Raw genomic sequence first — 15,014 nt, forward strand, 5'->3', positions numbered from 1 at the left:
ACAACCTCATGGTTCCTAGTCGGATTCGATAACCACTGAGCCACGACGGGAACTCCTCATTTTTGTTATCTCTTGCGTAAGTGTTCACTTGGGTAAAAACCCTCATGGTGGGAGCCTTCCTGATGATGCTCTAATTACGAAGCTGAGGGTTGTGATGGGAGGTGTGTTGTTACACGTGTGTGATAATGACGCTGTTGTGGCGCATAATCTGTGCATCATTGGTAAGAAGACTGTTACTATAGAAACCATTGCATTAGGATGGTTATGGTTGGATTATGCATCATAGTATCTGTTACTCATTCTCTATGGGCAGTCGATGAGGAGCCCATGATTCTTGTAGTTGAACTTGCTTGAGTTCCCTGCAGCCTCCAGTTACGATTCATAGTACAGCTGTAACTAACAGTACGATGATGGGTGGTGAGATGTGGATCCAAGTCTGTCGCATTAACAGCATCAGGCCTACTGCTCGTAGACTGCTTTGAGTTATTTCAGGCACTCAGAAATAAAACAAGGAAGATCCTAATTTTAGGACAAAAGCTATTATTTTGATGGTGGGTGCTGTTGGACTAAAGGTTGTTTTTATAACTTATGGTGTTCGCTGACCAGGGTATATTGGATTAACAGTAACAGCCGTCATAAGCAGTATTGATGTGGATTGTTTCAGAAAATATCTGTTGGATGCTTCTACAGCTTAGGGTTTAATTTTTTATTAGGAGGAGGATAGTGTTGACCAGTATGAGCCTGTTACTACAATTATGCTCCCGAGATGGTGGTCAGTAAAATGACAGCACAACAACGTGGTTTATTAGTGCACGAAGACATAACACAACATGTCTAGAACATCTTGGGTGTCTGGGCCCAGTAGCTCACTTAGTGGACCTGCTGTAGCATGTGGTGTAACGTGGTGACAAGGAGCATGTAAAGCTCTTAACAGTAGCTCAATTCCTGCAATTCTAGGAAACGTCTATTATTCACTCTCAGTAACTCTTTTGTCAGACATATGTCTTGTGTTTGCGGTGGGATGTCTGATGTGAAGATATGTAGTGAAACTGCTCACATACTTTGGTACACTTCTCATAATGTTAACAGTAAAAAAATTTATAATGTATAAGTCGATCGTATCAATATTATGGGTAGGATGCTCAAATTCATAGAAAGGAGATTGTTAGGGGTGTTTTAATGATGACATTGGCTGTACACAATTCTGGCTTATAGGGGTTGTGAAATGCTCCTAAAAATAGGATTGTTGTGAAAATGTTGATGAGAATGATATTGACATACTCTCCAGGAAGAACAGCGTGAACGTGCCTGCTGCATTTTCTACAATGAAACTAAACAGAGGTTTTAATTCTACCTCCTTTAAATCAAATGGGGCTCCACCGGATTTCTCCTTTAATAATCAAACTCTGGGCAGGGGTCAGGATGGGAAAATTAGTCATGGGTGTTTTTGTGTAATAATTACTGGTGAACGTGTAAATGGTCCATTTAGCAGCAGGACTGATAAGAGAACAATAGCTTGTGTTTCTTCATATGAGATTTCTACTGCCCAGAGTTCCAGGTGTGTGTGTGTTCTGAATCTGAAACTCATCCAGCTCAGAGGATGGAATACATTGTGAGGCTTCATACAACTAATATAAACAGTACGCCTAGGTTTACATTAATTAGTGGATAGGGCGTGGGAAGAGGAACTCATTATGTGACAGCCAGGGTTAAGGCGAGCACTGGTGCAAAAATATATACCTTGGTGATGGTAGGATGGCCATTGTGGTTCTTTAATACATAATTGGGCTGCATCAGGAATGTGTTACAATAATCCATAGGAGCTGATGTTGTTTGGCTCTCTCCAGGTTTGTAGATAGCCTAGATTTTTAATTCGGTTACTGTAAGGAATGCTATAGCAAGTAAAACTGGGTAGTGAAAGAATGCCTATTATAAGCATATTCTTAGGATTGTGGTTCTTTAATACATAATTGGGCTGCATCAGGAATGTGTTACAATAATCCATAGGAGCTGATGTTGTTTGGCTCTCTCCAGGTTTGTAGATAGCCTAGATTTTTGACTCAGTTGATGTAAGGAAAGCTATAGCAAGTAAAATTGGGTAATTAGTGAAAGAATGCTAATTATAAGCATATTCTTAGGAAGAGGACTTGAACCACTGTGGATAGAATTTCAAGTTTTATACAGTTGCCGGGCTCTGCAAACCCTTACACACCCTGTTCTGCATTGGCGTATGTATAAATCAATTGAATGTAGATTATATCATCATTTAGTTTGAAGGCATTTTGAAAATTAGGTCTTACATCTCTTGTTGTCCTTTCACAGTGGGAGAAATCTATGACAGATAGAGCGACCAGGACCACTCCAGTCTAACACGTAGGACTCCAGTCATTGAGCAAACAGACCATTATACCCAGTTACGCCACTGGGGTGTCCTGATCCAGCATCAAGGTCGTTACTCTGTCGAATTCTAGAATAAGATTGCACTGTTACCCTAAACGTTATTCTCCAAGGTCACCCCAACCAAAATTGTGAGTCCAGTAAAAACTATGTTATTCTTTAAAGTTCAGTTATTGGAGTTTTTATTGATTAATTAATTAATTAGCCCACTGAGCCACAGCAGGAACTCCTTATTTCCCCTTTTATGTTTGGTACTTGTTAATAGGTTATGAAAACTGTTCTGTATTTGCGGAGGGTGGTGGGCAGTGTGTCTGTGCTTCATGACTTGATTCAACTAAGCACTTTATTCTTAATTTTCTACTAAATCTTCCTTCAGTTGTTTATTTCATAAAAACTTTTGTATAAATTACTTAATGCTTTTGAGGTAGAAAACATACCCCCTTCTTCCCTCCTATAGGTTACACCTTCATCTGAGATTTTTATGTCTGATAATTATGCTCATTGTTTCTTTGGTTGTTTTTTTTTTTTTTTGTCTTTTTGTCATTTCTTGGGCCGCTTTCATGGCATATGGAGGTTCCCAGGATAGGGGTCGAATCGGAGCTGTAGCCGCCAGCCTACACCAGAGCCACAGCAACACAGGATCTGAGCCACGTCTGCAACCTACACCACAGCTCATGGCAATGCCAGATCCTTAACCTGAGCAAGGCCAGGGATCGAACCCGCAACCTCATGGTTCCTAGTCGGATTCGTTAACCACTGCGCCACGACGGGAACTCCGGATGTCTAATTTTATTAGAAATTAATAGACTGGGACAACACCCATATGTATATGGAGCTAGTAAGTTCATCTAGTCACTTATAGTGCCTCACATTAAATATGAAACTACTTCAACAGGGTGAATAGAACTTTATACATATAAGATTTATGCATTTACATGACATTAGTATTCAGTGTAGTAGTCTGTTAAAATTGACATTGATATATTTAATATATTTTCTTTTGGAGATTATTAAAATGTACTTTATTTTGTTTGAGGTACACGACAGCTAGGGGGGACATCATTTTGTTTAAGCCTTATATATCTAATTGATTTGTATTATTAGCAGGCTCTGTTGTAGTTATACTAACTTTCTGTCACTGAAGTAGTGGCAATATCTTTGTTAGATTGGTTAGTTGACTCTTATGCAGTCACATGCTTTGCCTTGTTGGGGGGTTTGGCCAGGCAATAATGGCATATGAAGTATGAGATTGAGTGGGAGGTAGGAGGATTTGATTAGGGAAGCTATTTACCTGATAAGCCTGTGAGTGTGTGTAATTACTCTATGTCCTGTGACCATTCACTCAATAACACATTATGGTTTATCATGTTGGTAAATACTATAAAATTTAATCCCAGCTCCAAGTCGCCTGACTGTGATAAGGCATCTGATGGCCACAGCTGAGTCACAGCCTCCTCCATAATTAAAAATACCAAATGCATAGAGCCAGTTACATGTGAACACAAGCTGATATGATAGTCCACTGGGATGTCTTACTTAAGGAGAAAAAGTGGGCAGTTAAGGGTAAAAATGGCCCTAAAATAAGTACCAAATGCAAGATATAATTCCTTTGGAGTTTCCTGGTGGCCTAGTGGTTAAGGACTGGTATTGTCACTGCTGTGGCTTGGGGATGACCCCTGGCCCTGGAACTTCAGCATGCCGCAGGTATGGACAGATGGATGGATGGATAAATCATTTATAGAAATCCCCATGATTCTTGGGCCCTGAACTAGGAGAGAGGCACATTTGTGGGCAGGTTGATGATTTATCAAGGCTTTCTGACTATGTTCTGGTTGTTGGTTATGATAAGCATGTTGACTGGAAAATGTTTGGATATAATGTGATATGTAGAATTAATAAATATAGTCCTATACACTATCAATCACTTCAGTTACCCCATGAATGTTCTCTAGTGACTGGAATCTAATCAGGATTGAACTGTCTTTTGTTTTGTAGCACCTGCAGCATGTAGAATTTCCCAGGTCTGGGATCAAACCCAAGCCACAGCAGTAACCTGGGCCACAGCAGTCTTAATGACAAGTTCTTAACCACTAGGCCATGAGGGAATTCCTGGACTGACCTGTTTAATGTGTCCTGTAATAACAGTAGGCTGAAGTACATGCTTATACACATGAGGGAGATAATTGATACATAATTACATGATCATCTATTATATATAATAAAACATAGGTATTGTACTTACATGTGTGGAAGGACATGTGATGCACAATGTAAATAGTAATGTCAGTTTTATGATAAAATTTTTAGTATTTACACAGCACGTAAAGATAGTGTAAATGTCCCATATGCAAATGGTTCAGGGAAGAGTTTAAGTTGAATTCCAAATTCGGGAGCTGAAGGTGGAGCTAGAGCTTCTTCCTTGAATCTTAAGGAGATGTGTTGCTCTACTTTTCTGATTTACAAACAAGGGTAGTAAATATATTTCAAAGTCTTTTTTTAAGGTGGTCATTTTCAATCATACTTGTCATTAGCATAAGGACAAGAATGAAAATAAAGCATAGAATAGGGGAGTTCCCATTGTGGTTCAGTGGTAACAAACCCAAATCATACCCATGAAGAAGCAGGTTTGATCCCTGTCCTTGCCCAGTGGTTCAAGGATCCAGAGTTGCCATGAGCTGTGGTGTAGGTCATGGTTCAGATCCCACATTGCCATGGCTGTGGTGTAGGCCAGGAACTATAACCCCAATTCGATCCCTAGCCTGGGAATTTCCACATGCCTCACAAGTGGCCCTAAAAAGAAAAAAGAAAAAAAAAGCGTAGAATAGATGCTAGTTTGGGTTTATGCAGCCAAAAATGAAACCAAAGCGGAGGTGGATGCCCAGGCTTTATTCAGTGGGCAAAGAATGGATAAGTAGGACCTTAGTTCATGGCTGAAGTTCCCAGTCAAGTTAGGAGAGGTCTTTGATTTTAAGGAGTAAATATAAAGGGAGGAGGAGTGAGGCTAATGACAGGGAGGCCTGCCCATTGCTCTTCAGGGAAGGGTCAGGGCTTTCCTGGAAATGGGTGCCACCCCCCTTTTATGATTTTTTTGGTCAGCATCTTCCAGTCACGACCACCAGTAGGTGTGTCATCTAGTAGCTAATGTGGCAAAATCTGTTGAATGAGACTCGGAGTCTGGGGAGGCCAGAGTCGTCATCATCCTGATTCCACCTGGTTCCGTCTGGTTTGTCTCTTCCTATAGCTTCCTCCTCTTGTCTCCAGACCTTTCACTTCTCGATACACGATAACTCCAGTTCAAGGAGGGTTTCACAGGCTTTGGCAAGGATCTGCTGTCGGCTCTGGCAACAACACCCCCTTTCCTCGTCACTACTCCCCATTCTTGAGGGGGAAGGTCTGTCTTCTGGGGCTGCTTCCTGCTGAACATGGGCATAGGTTTCCCCTGGATTGGAGGCGCAGAACTGTCCCTGCCCCGTCTAACATAAGCCCGAGCTTCAGAAGGCTGCAGCCTCAGTTCTTGTACCCTTGTGTTAGTATCATCTGAAGTTTGAGGGATTCAAGCTCTTTGCTAACAGAGTTGACAAGGCGGTTATGGAAGCAAGGCCTGAAGACGAACAGGAGGTTAATGCAGTCAGTGTGCCAAGAAATGGAAGAGACCAGTTTAAACTAGAAAGGCTCTCTTTGACCTTATTCCAGATGGAGCTTGGATTGGGACCTTTGGGGGGATACCTTTGTGCCCTTTGAGCTTGCTTATACACCTCTTTTATGTTTACCTCAATCTGACCAGAGTTACTCCCATGTACGTGGTGGGTTTTATTAATAACTATGCCGAATTTCCCTTGCTCAGCCAGGAAGTAGTCAAGGGCTAGCCTATTGTCAAGTACAATATTTTCTACCAAGTCCAGAGAAGTATGGAATAAAGCATCCCTCATGCTTTTAGGCAAGTCCTCAGGGGCTCGTGTAAGGATTTGTGCAGTGATTTCATGGTATGCAGAACTTCCCCAGGGGGCCACCAAATCCCCCTTGTCTAGTCCAAGAGCAATCCCTACTCCTGCTGGAGGGAATCTTTTTGCCCCTTTATCTCAGTGCTGGGTGATGTTATGAATGGTTATACCTAGGTTCCTAGAACTTACCAGCCTAGTGTGCATTGTGCACAAATGGGGCATCATTTAAGCAAGGATCTGGCATTGCTGCAAGATGCAGCATAGGTTGCAGATGCAGCTGGGATCTGGCATTGCTGTGGCTGTGGTATAGGACAACAGCTGCAGCTCCTATTTGACTCCTACCCTGGGGACTTCCATATGCCTCAGATGCAGCCCTAAAAAGAAAAACAAAAAACAAAGAAACTTCTGGACATATATCTGGAGAAAACCATAATTGGAAAAGTTATATGTACCCCAATATTCATTGTGGAACTACTGACACTATCCAAGACATAGAAGCCACTTAAATGTCCTTTGACAGAGGAATGGCTAAAGATGTGGTATATATAATGGAATGTTACTTGGCTGTAAAAAGAATGAAATAATGCCATTTGCAGCAACATGGGTGGACCTAGAGTTTAACATACCAAGTAAATCAGAGAAATAGCTTATGAGATCCCTTCTATGTGGAATCTAGTAAAATTATACAAAACTTCCTTATAAAATGGAAACAAACACAGTTCCTGAAATCAAACTTATGGTTACCCAGGGGGAAACCATGGGGAGGGGGAATAAATTGGGACAATAGTATTAGTACATACACACTACTATGTGCAGAATAGATAACGAGCAAGAATCTGTTGTAGAGCACAGGGAAATAGACTCAATATTCTGTAATAACCTATGTGGGGAAAAAAATGAATACCTCTGTCTCTCTCTCTCTCTCTATATATATATATACACACACACACACACTCCAGTAAAATTAAATAATAAAGGGAAACATTCCAATTATGTCAAGACACTCATCAACGCTTGATCTCCCTTTCCCCATAGCACTTGTACGAATGCGAATAGTCCCTAAAGGAAAAATCATGTTGAGTCCATATGAGACCATGTATGGGAGGCACATTCCTGAAGGAACTGGCTCTGAGACCACCCTGGGGGATATGGACCAGTAGAAATATGCCTTTCAGAGAGGGGGAAATAATCACAGCTTTACACCACGCGACGATCCAGAACTACCTTCTCCTTCTGAGCCACAGTGGGAAATCCAGGAGTTCCTTTTGAGGGTTTGATTTGTTCTACTTTCCTGAGGATTGCGGTTTCCAAGTGGAGGGTAAACCCCATGTAATTCCTACAGCTCTAGAGACTCCCTTCGTAATTTGGGAACAAAGGCAGGCCCCTTGTCCCTCTTGATGGACTTAGGGGGCCCAAACGGGGAATTCTTTCCTTGAGAAAGGTCTTAGAAACCTCCAAGGCAGTCTCAGTTCAGGTGAGAAATGACTCCATCCAGTCTGAGAAGGTGTCAGTCAAAACCCACAAACATCTAAAATTCCCTTGTGCCCAGAGCATTACTGTAAAATCAGTTTGCCAGTCTTGACCTGAATATGTGCTTCGATACCAGATAGGGGTCACTCCAGTGACCTTGGGGAGGGTGAGTTTGGGGCCTGTCCTGGAGGCAGGGCAAGCTCCAACCAGCCTAGTAGTGTTGGACAGGGAGAAAGGACCGTGCTGGGAGATTTTGAGAGAGAGAGAGAGCTCGTGGACTCATATGAGGCCTGTGGTGGTTCTTAGAGTGAGAGGAGGAGGGAAATCAGTCCAAGAGGCGTTAGCTTGAATATTGGGCAAGCACTGCTCCAGGATCAGACTTGCACACGGCACGGGGCCTGGAAAGCTGGGCCAGTGGTCATGAATGAAGAGAGGAAAAGCAGAGTTTCCTTGGTGGGCAGGCTGCGACGATCCTACAGACCTGTCTCTCGGTTCTCTGAAAAATTTCTTCTTTTTCTTCCATTCGAGCCTCTCCCTCCTCTGGATCACCCCCGAGGAAAAATATGACTCAAGAAAAGTCACATAAATTAGGAGGGGAGGATGATTAATTTTTAAAAAGTTTACCTGATTCAGAGTGGCCGTGGCTCATTGACTAAGAGAAATGGTGAAGGATTGGGAGGAGTGAGAGCCACAGCTGAACTGGAGGGGGAAAATACTCCCTCTGGACAGCTCTTGGTGGTTCTTAGAGGAGGAACTGAATCAGCTACCCCAGGGCAGTCCATGGGTTTGTTCAGGAGGCAGGAGGAGGTGCTCTGAGTTGTCATTGGAGAGAATGGTCGCCAGAGGGCGCTGAGGTGCCATCCAAGCACAGCAGTTGCTTGTGTTGGCACTGCTAGGCTCAGAGATGGGGTTGCAGATGGGGATGGTGGGTACCCCAGGAGATGTCCCGCCAGGAGGGGTTGCTTACAGGTCGCAACTGACCCTCCAGGACAAATTGACTTACCTGGGGAAAGGAAACTTGTTCCACCTTCACACATCTGGGTCATTTTCAAGCGGCACAGCTAGCCCAAAGCCCATGTTAAAGGACAGCTCTTCAAGGTTCAGACTGCCTTTTGATTCTCCAGAGGTAGAACTCCGAAACACAGGCAGTTGGTTTGAGTATTGGGCATTTGGTTTTCCAGAATCAGGCTTCCATGATGTTTGGCATCTGGAGAGCAGGGCCGATGGTCATCAGTGGAGAGTATAAAACAGGGGTCCTTTGGAGGGCAGGCTATGCCCATCCCAGAAACCTGTCTCTTGAGTGTTCTCTGAACATCCCACATTTTTCTTTGATCTAAGCCTCTCTCTCCTTTCGTGCACCCCTGAGGGGAAATCTTACCTAAAGCCAGGTCACATAAGATAAAGGGTGGCTAAAAGGAGGACAGAGGGGAAATAATTTAAAGCCAATTATCTGACTCGTAGTGCATTCAGCTGATGGACTTCAAGGGCTGCTGATAGGGAGCAGGGAAGGATATGGGAGACTTTGAGAGAGAAACACCACCTTCTGTAAGGCCCTTGAGTTTTCTGAGAAAGAAAGGAGGACCAGATTAGGCTCGCAGATAGTCACGAGCAGTGCAGACAGAACCGCTTGCCGTCGGGAGGCAGAGGATGGGATCTGAATTGTCAGCAGAGGTAATGGTCGCTAGAGGACAAGGAGCCCTGACATTGCCCACCTGCAGCTTGGCACTCCCAGACTTAGAGACAGGGTTGGAAATGGTGCTGGTGGAACCCTGAGGATGTGCCCAGCAAGGAAAGGTGAGTTACAGGTTGCTTCTGACTCTCAGGTCCAAAATTCCTCTCCTGATAGTGGGTACACAGGTCTTCCTTTACAACTAAGGGTCATTTCCGTGCTGCTGGTGGAGCACTAAGACTAAACGGTTTGGCAGGCCGCCTGGGGTCTCACTGCCTTTGGATTCTCCAGCATCATAACCCAGAATACAAAATATCTGGCTTGATTCCTGAGCATGCAGCTGTCCCAAATCAGCCTTCTGTTACATGCACAGGAAACCAGTGCTTGAGGATCTGAATGGAGTGTGAAACAGCACCAGTGTTTTGTCTGGTCAGGCTGTGCTCCTCACTGGGATATATCTCCAAAATTTCTCCCCCGAGTGCCTTTTCATGTTTCTTCCTGAACCAGTGCTTCCTCTCATTCATCTCCAGGGAAAGGGCATTTGCTAAGAGGCGATCACATGTTTTACGGTGAGCAGATGACTTTCCAGCTGGTGACCTGACGTGAAGTGGGATGGATCAGCTGAGGGACGTAGAGCAGTGGTGTTGGGAAAGGAGGAAGCAGTGCCACAGGAGACTTTGAGAGAGAGACAGATTGCCCTCTGTCAGGCGGGATGTGGTTTTCGTTAGAGGGAGAGTAGGTTGGAAATCAGCTGTCAAGTGCACAACCCTAGTGCAGTCCACCCCTGGGTTTGGTCAGGAGGCAGAAGGAAGTCCTCAGAGTGGTTATTAGAGAGAACGGTTGCCAGAGCACCGGCAAAGCCCAGAGGTGCTTGGGATCGGCCTGTGCCAGCACAGAGCCAGAGTTGAAGATGGGGCTGGTGGATCCCCCAGGACATGCCTAGGGAGCAGGGTAGGATACAGAGCACCACTGACTCCCCAGAATAATTACCTCACCTGTCTGCCTTCCCATCTGTGGGGCGCTCTCAGACAGCTCAGGTGGCCTAAAGTCCAGACACTTGGGCAGGCTGGCAAGAGTGGTGACTGCCTTTGGATTCTGCAGAGGCAGAAAACTGAACACAGATGTAGTTGGCTTGGCTACTGGGCATGCAGTGCTCCAGGATCATGCCTGCACCATGTTTGGCATCTGGAAAGCTGGGTGGGTGGTCATGAATGGAGAATGGAAAAGCAGAGGTTCCTTGGTGGGAAGGTTGCCCATTTCCTGAAAATTGTCTCTGGTCTCTTGAAATTTCTTTCTATTTCTTCCATCTGAGCCTCTCCCCCCTTTCATTCACCCCTAAGGGAAAAAATCTTAGTTCAAGACAGGTCACATAAATTAAGGCGGGAGGCTGATTTAATGTAAATCCAGTTACTTGATTTGCAGTGGGTTCAGCTCATAGACTAAGAGGAATGCTAAGGGATAGGGAGGAGTGAGTGCCATGGATGACGGTGAGAGGGAAATACCTGCCTCCTGGAAGGCACTTGGTTGTTCCTAGAAGGAAAGGAGGAATTACATCAGCTCTGAGGTGCACAAGTCCAGTGCAGTCCATGGGTTTGTTCAGGAGGCAGGAGTGGGAGGGCTCTGGGTTGTTATTAGAGGAAATGGCCACCAGAGGGCACTAAGGCACTGGGCAAGCCCAGCAACTGCTTGGTGTTGGCACTTCCAGGCTCAGAGATGGGGAGGGGTGGATTCCCTCAGGAGGTGTCTGGTGAGGAGGGGAAGGTTACAGGCCGCCCTTGACTCTCCAATCAAAATTGGCTCACCCGGTAAAAGGGAAATGGTTCCACCTTCAACGCATCTGGGTCACTTGCAGTCAGCTCAGATAGACCAAAGTCCACACCCTTGGACTGGCAATCAGGGGTCTGGCTGACTTTTGGTTTCTCCCGAAGAAGAACCCTAAACCCACAAGCAGCTGGTCAGAATATTTGGCATGCATTTCCCAGAGCCAGGATTGCATGGTGTTTGCCTAGGAGAGCTGAAACCAGTGTTCCTAGAGGGAGAGGATGATTTACATTGGCTCTGAGGTGCACAAGCCCAGGGCAACCCATGAATTTGTTTCAGAGGCAGGAGGAAGGGCTTTGAGTTGTAATTCAAGAGATTGGCCACCAGAGGGCAACAGAGCCCAGCAGATGCTTGGTATTGGCCTATTCCAGCCCAGAGGTGGAGTTTGACGTGGGGGTGGTGGATCAGCAGTGGTCATGCCTTGTGAAGAGGGCCGGGTTACAGGTCTCCTTTGACTCTTGGGTCTAAATTAGCTCACCTGATAGGAAGGACCTTGTCCTGCTCTTCCCAGCTGCGGGTCACTTTCTGACAGCTCAGGTAGCCTGAAGTCCAGATGATTGGACAGTCCGTGAAGCGTTCTGACTGCTTTGGATTCTGCAGAGGCTGCATCTGAGACAAAAGGGTGTGGGATGGAATACTGGGCTTGCAGCGCTCCCAGAACAGGCTTGCGCAGTGTGTGACCTCTGGGCAGTGGGTGGGTGGCTGTGAATGGAGGGTGCAAAAGCAGCATTTCCCTGGTCAGCAGGTTCATCCATCCCAGAGACTCATCTCTTGAAGGTTTTCTGTAAGTTTCCTTCTTTTCCTACCGTCTGAGCTTCTCCCCTCCTCTCATTCACCCCTGATGGTGAAAATCTCACCTCGACCCAAGTGGCAGAAATGAAGATGGGGAGGCTGATTCATTGAAATCTGGTCACGTGATTGGGAGTGGGTTCGGCTCAATGACTCAGAGGAGAGGGGAAGGATTGGGAGGCGTGAGCACTTTTGCTGACTATGAGAGAAAAATGGTTGTTTTAGAATGAGAGGAGGGATTAAATCAACTACCCAGTGCACAAGCCCAGTGCAGTCCATCCAGGGGTCTGTTCAGGAGGCAGGAGGCAGGCCTCTGAGTTGTCATTAGACATAATGGCCGCCAGAGGGCGCCAAAGCGCTGGCCAAGCCTGGTAGCTGCTTGGTACTGGCACATGCAGGCTCAGAGATGGGGTTTGAAATGTGTATGGGTGGATCCTCCAGGAGGGGTCCAGCAAAAATTGGTTACTGAACCACTGCGGCTGACTCATCTGGTATAAATAAATGGAAAGAGTTCTGCCTTCCAGATATCTGGCTCAACTGCAGTCAGCTCAGCTAGCCCAAAGCCCATATTATTGGGCGGGACTTCTGGGCTCAGCTGGCTGTGAGGCTCTCCAGAATTAGAACTCAGAGCACCCAGGCAACTGGCTGGAGTACTGGACATGCAGTTTTCTAGAGTCCAGGTGTTTTGCATCTGGAGAGCTGGGTTGCTTGTCATAAATAAAGAATGAGTGTAAAAGCCGATGTCTTTTAGAGGGCAGGCTGTCTTTATGCCAGAGCCCTCTCTCTTGAGGGTGTTCTGCAAAGTTCCATAGTTGTTCCTCCATCTGAGCCTTGCTCTCCTTTTGAGCCCTAGTGAGGAAACATCTTTCCTGAAGCTAGGTGACACAAAATAAGGGCTGGCAATGAGGGTGGGGGGTGGAAAACAATACAAAGCAAGTTTCCTGGCTCAAAATGTGCTCCCCTGATGGATTCAAGGGAGTACTGACAGGGCACAGGGAGGCATATAGGAGACTTAGAGAAATTCCATGCTCCATAAGGCCTTTGATTTTTCTGTAAGAAAGAGACAGGAGGAGGAGGACAAAATTGAGCTCACAGGTTCTCAAGAGCTGCGCCAGTGGGACCAGGTGAGTCAGGAGGAAGAAATTTGGGATGAGACTGGCTGGGAGTGGAAGTGGCCACTGGAGGACGAGGAACCCTGACATACCCAGCTGCTGTTTGGTTTTGGCACTTTCAGGGTCAGAGATGGGGTTGGAAGTGGCACTTGCAGCACTCTGAGGATGTGCCCAGCAAAGAAAGGTGAGTTACAGGTTGCTTTCGACTCTTGGGTCCCAAACAGGTCCTGAGAGTGGGTGCATCATTCTTCTTTCATGACTAGTGGTCACTTGCATAGGGGGTCACAGAGGCCTAAGACCAGATGACTTGACAGGCTACCTGGGAGGGGGAGAGTCTGAATGCCTTTGGGTTCTCTAGCGGTAGGACCTTGCTTGAATCAATGTTTGGTTTGAGCCTTGGGCATGTCCGTTTTCAAGAACTGGGATTTGGTCAGGTGTGGAATCTGCAAGCAGTGCTCGTGAACCTGAATGGAGCGTGCAGAGGTGACGTCTTACACCCTCGGGTGTAACGTAAGACACAGACCTCAGGAAGGAGCACATCCTCGCCAGCCGAAAACATCACTTCTACACACTCCTTTTCTCCTTTTCTTTTACCTGAGTCACTGCATCCTGTCAGATACCCCAGAGGAATGATCCACAGATAGAACTAGATCGAGTAGATTAAGGCAAGCAGACGAATGTCCAGGTGGTGAGTTGACCTCATGTGTGATTGGCCAGTGGGTGCAGGGTAGTGACGTTGGGTAGGGAGGAGGAGGGAATGCCCTGGGAGACTTTGAGAGGGACCTTTGGCCTCTGTAAGGAACCAGTGGTAATTAGAGTGAGAGTAGGAGAATATTCAGCCATCAGGGGAACAAGGGGAGAGCAGTCCATTCATGGCTTTGGTCAGGAGGCAGGAGGAAGGGCTCTGAGCTGTTGTTTGAGAGAATGGCCACCAGAGGGTGACAGAGCACCAACAGAGCCCAGCAGCTGCTTGGCATTGGCAAATCCCAGCCCAGAGGTGAGGTTGGAGTTGGGGACGGTGGATCCCACAGGGACGTACTTGTGAGGAGGGCTAGCTTACAGATGCCCTCTTACTCTCACCTCTGACCTTGTCCTCCCTATCCCATCTGGGTGTCACCTTCAGACAGCTTGGGTAGCTTAAAGTCCTGATGATTTGACACGCTGTCAAGAGTTCTGACTGACTTAGGATTCCACAGAGGCAGACATCCAAGCCCAAAGGGCATGGGATTGAGCACTGGGCTTGCGGTGTTCCTGGATCAGGCGTGCCTGCTGTTTGGCATCTGGACAACCAGGCAGGTGAACGTGAATGGAGAGGCAAAAGCAGAGGTTCCTTGGTCAGCAGGTTGCAACCATCACAGAGACTCAACTCTTGAGTGTTCTCTGAAAAGTTTCTTCTTTTCCATCCGAGTCTCTCCCCTCCTCTCGTTTACCCCTTAGGGGGAAAATCTGACCTCAGTCCAGGTCCCAGAAATGAAGAGAGGGAGGCTGATACATTGAAATCGGTCACTTGATTTGCAGCGGGTTCAGCTCAATGACTTAGAGGAGTGGGGAAGGATTGGTAGGAGTGAGTGCCATGGCTGACTTTGAGAAAAAAAATAACCCCATGGAAGGAGCTTGGTTGTTCATAGAGTGAGAGGAGGGATTAAATCAAATATTGGGTGCACAGGCCCACAGCAGTCCATCCAAGGGTTCTAGAGTTCAGGAGGCAGAAGGCAGGGCTCTGAGTTGTCATGAGAGGGAATGACCGCCAGAGGGCACCAGAGAGCATGTCAAGCCCAGCAGCTGCTTGGCACTGGTTTTCCTAGACCAGAGGTG

General features: G+C 46.3%; 1 long non-coding RNA gene across 2 annotated transcripts in view; it reads left to right on the forward strand.

Annotated features, from left to right (window-relative positions):
- LOC102167199 overlaps positions 1 to 15,014 on the forward strand; it is a 51,108-nt gene that overhangs the window by 14,375 nt on the left and 21,719 nt on the right. Inside the window, exon 3 of one of the 2 annotated variants that reach the window (XR_002336884.1) lies at positions 7,798 to 7,800. The exons of the other annotated variant lie outside the window; for it this stretch is intronic. This is a non-coding gene — a long non-coding RNA (uncharacterized LOC102167199). The remainder of the gene's footprint in view (positions 1 to 7,797; positions 7,801 to 15,014) is intronic. 2 annotated transcript variants of the gene reach the window in all.

The sequence above is a fragment of the Sus scrofa genome, chromosome 12, assembly GCF_000003025.6.
Source record: "Sus scrofa isolate TJ Tabasco breed Duroc chromosome 12, Sscrofa11.1, whole genome shotgun sequence".
Lineage (NCBI taxonomy): Eukaryota > Metazoa > Chordata > Mammalia > Artiodactyla > Suidae > Sus > Sus scrofa.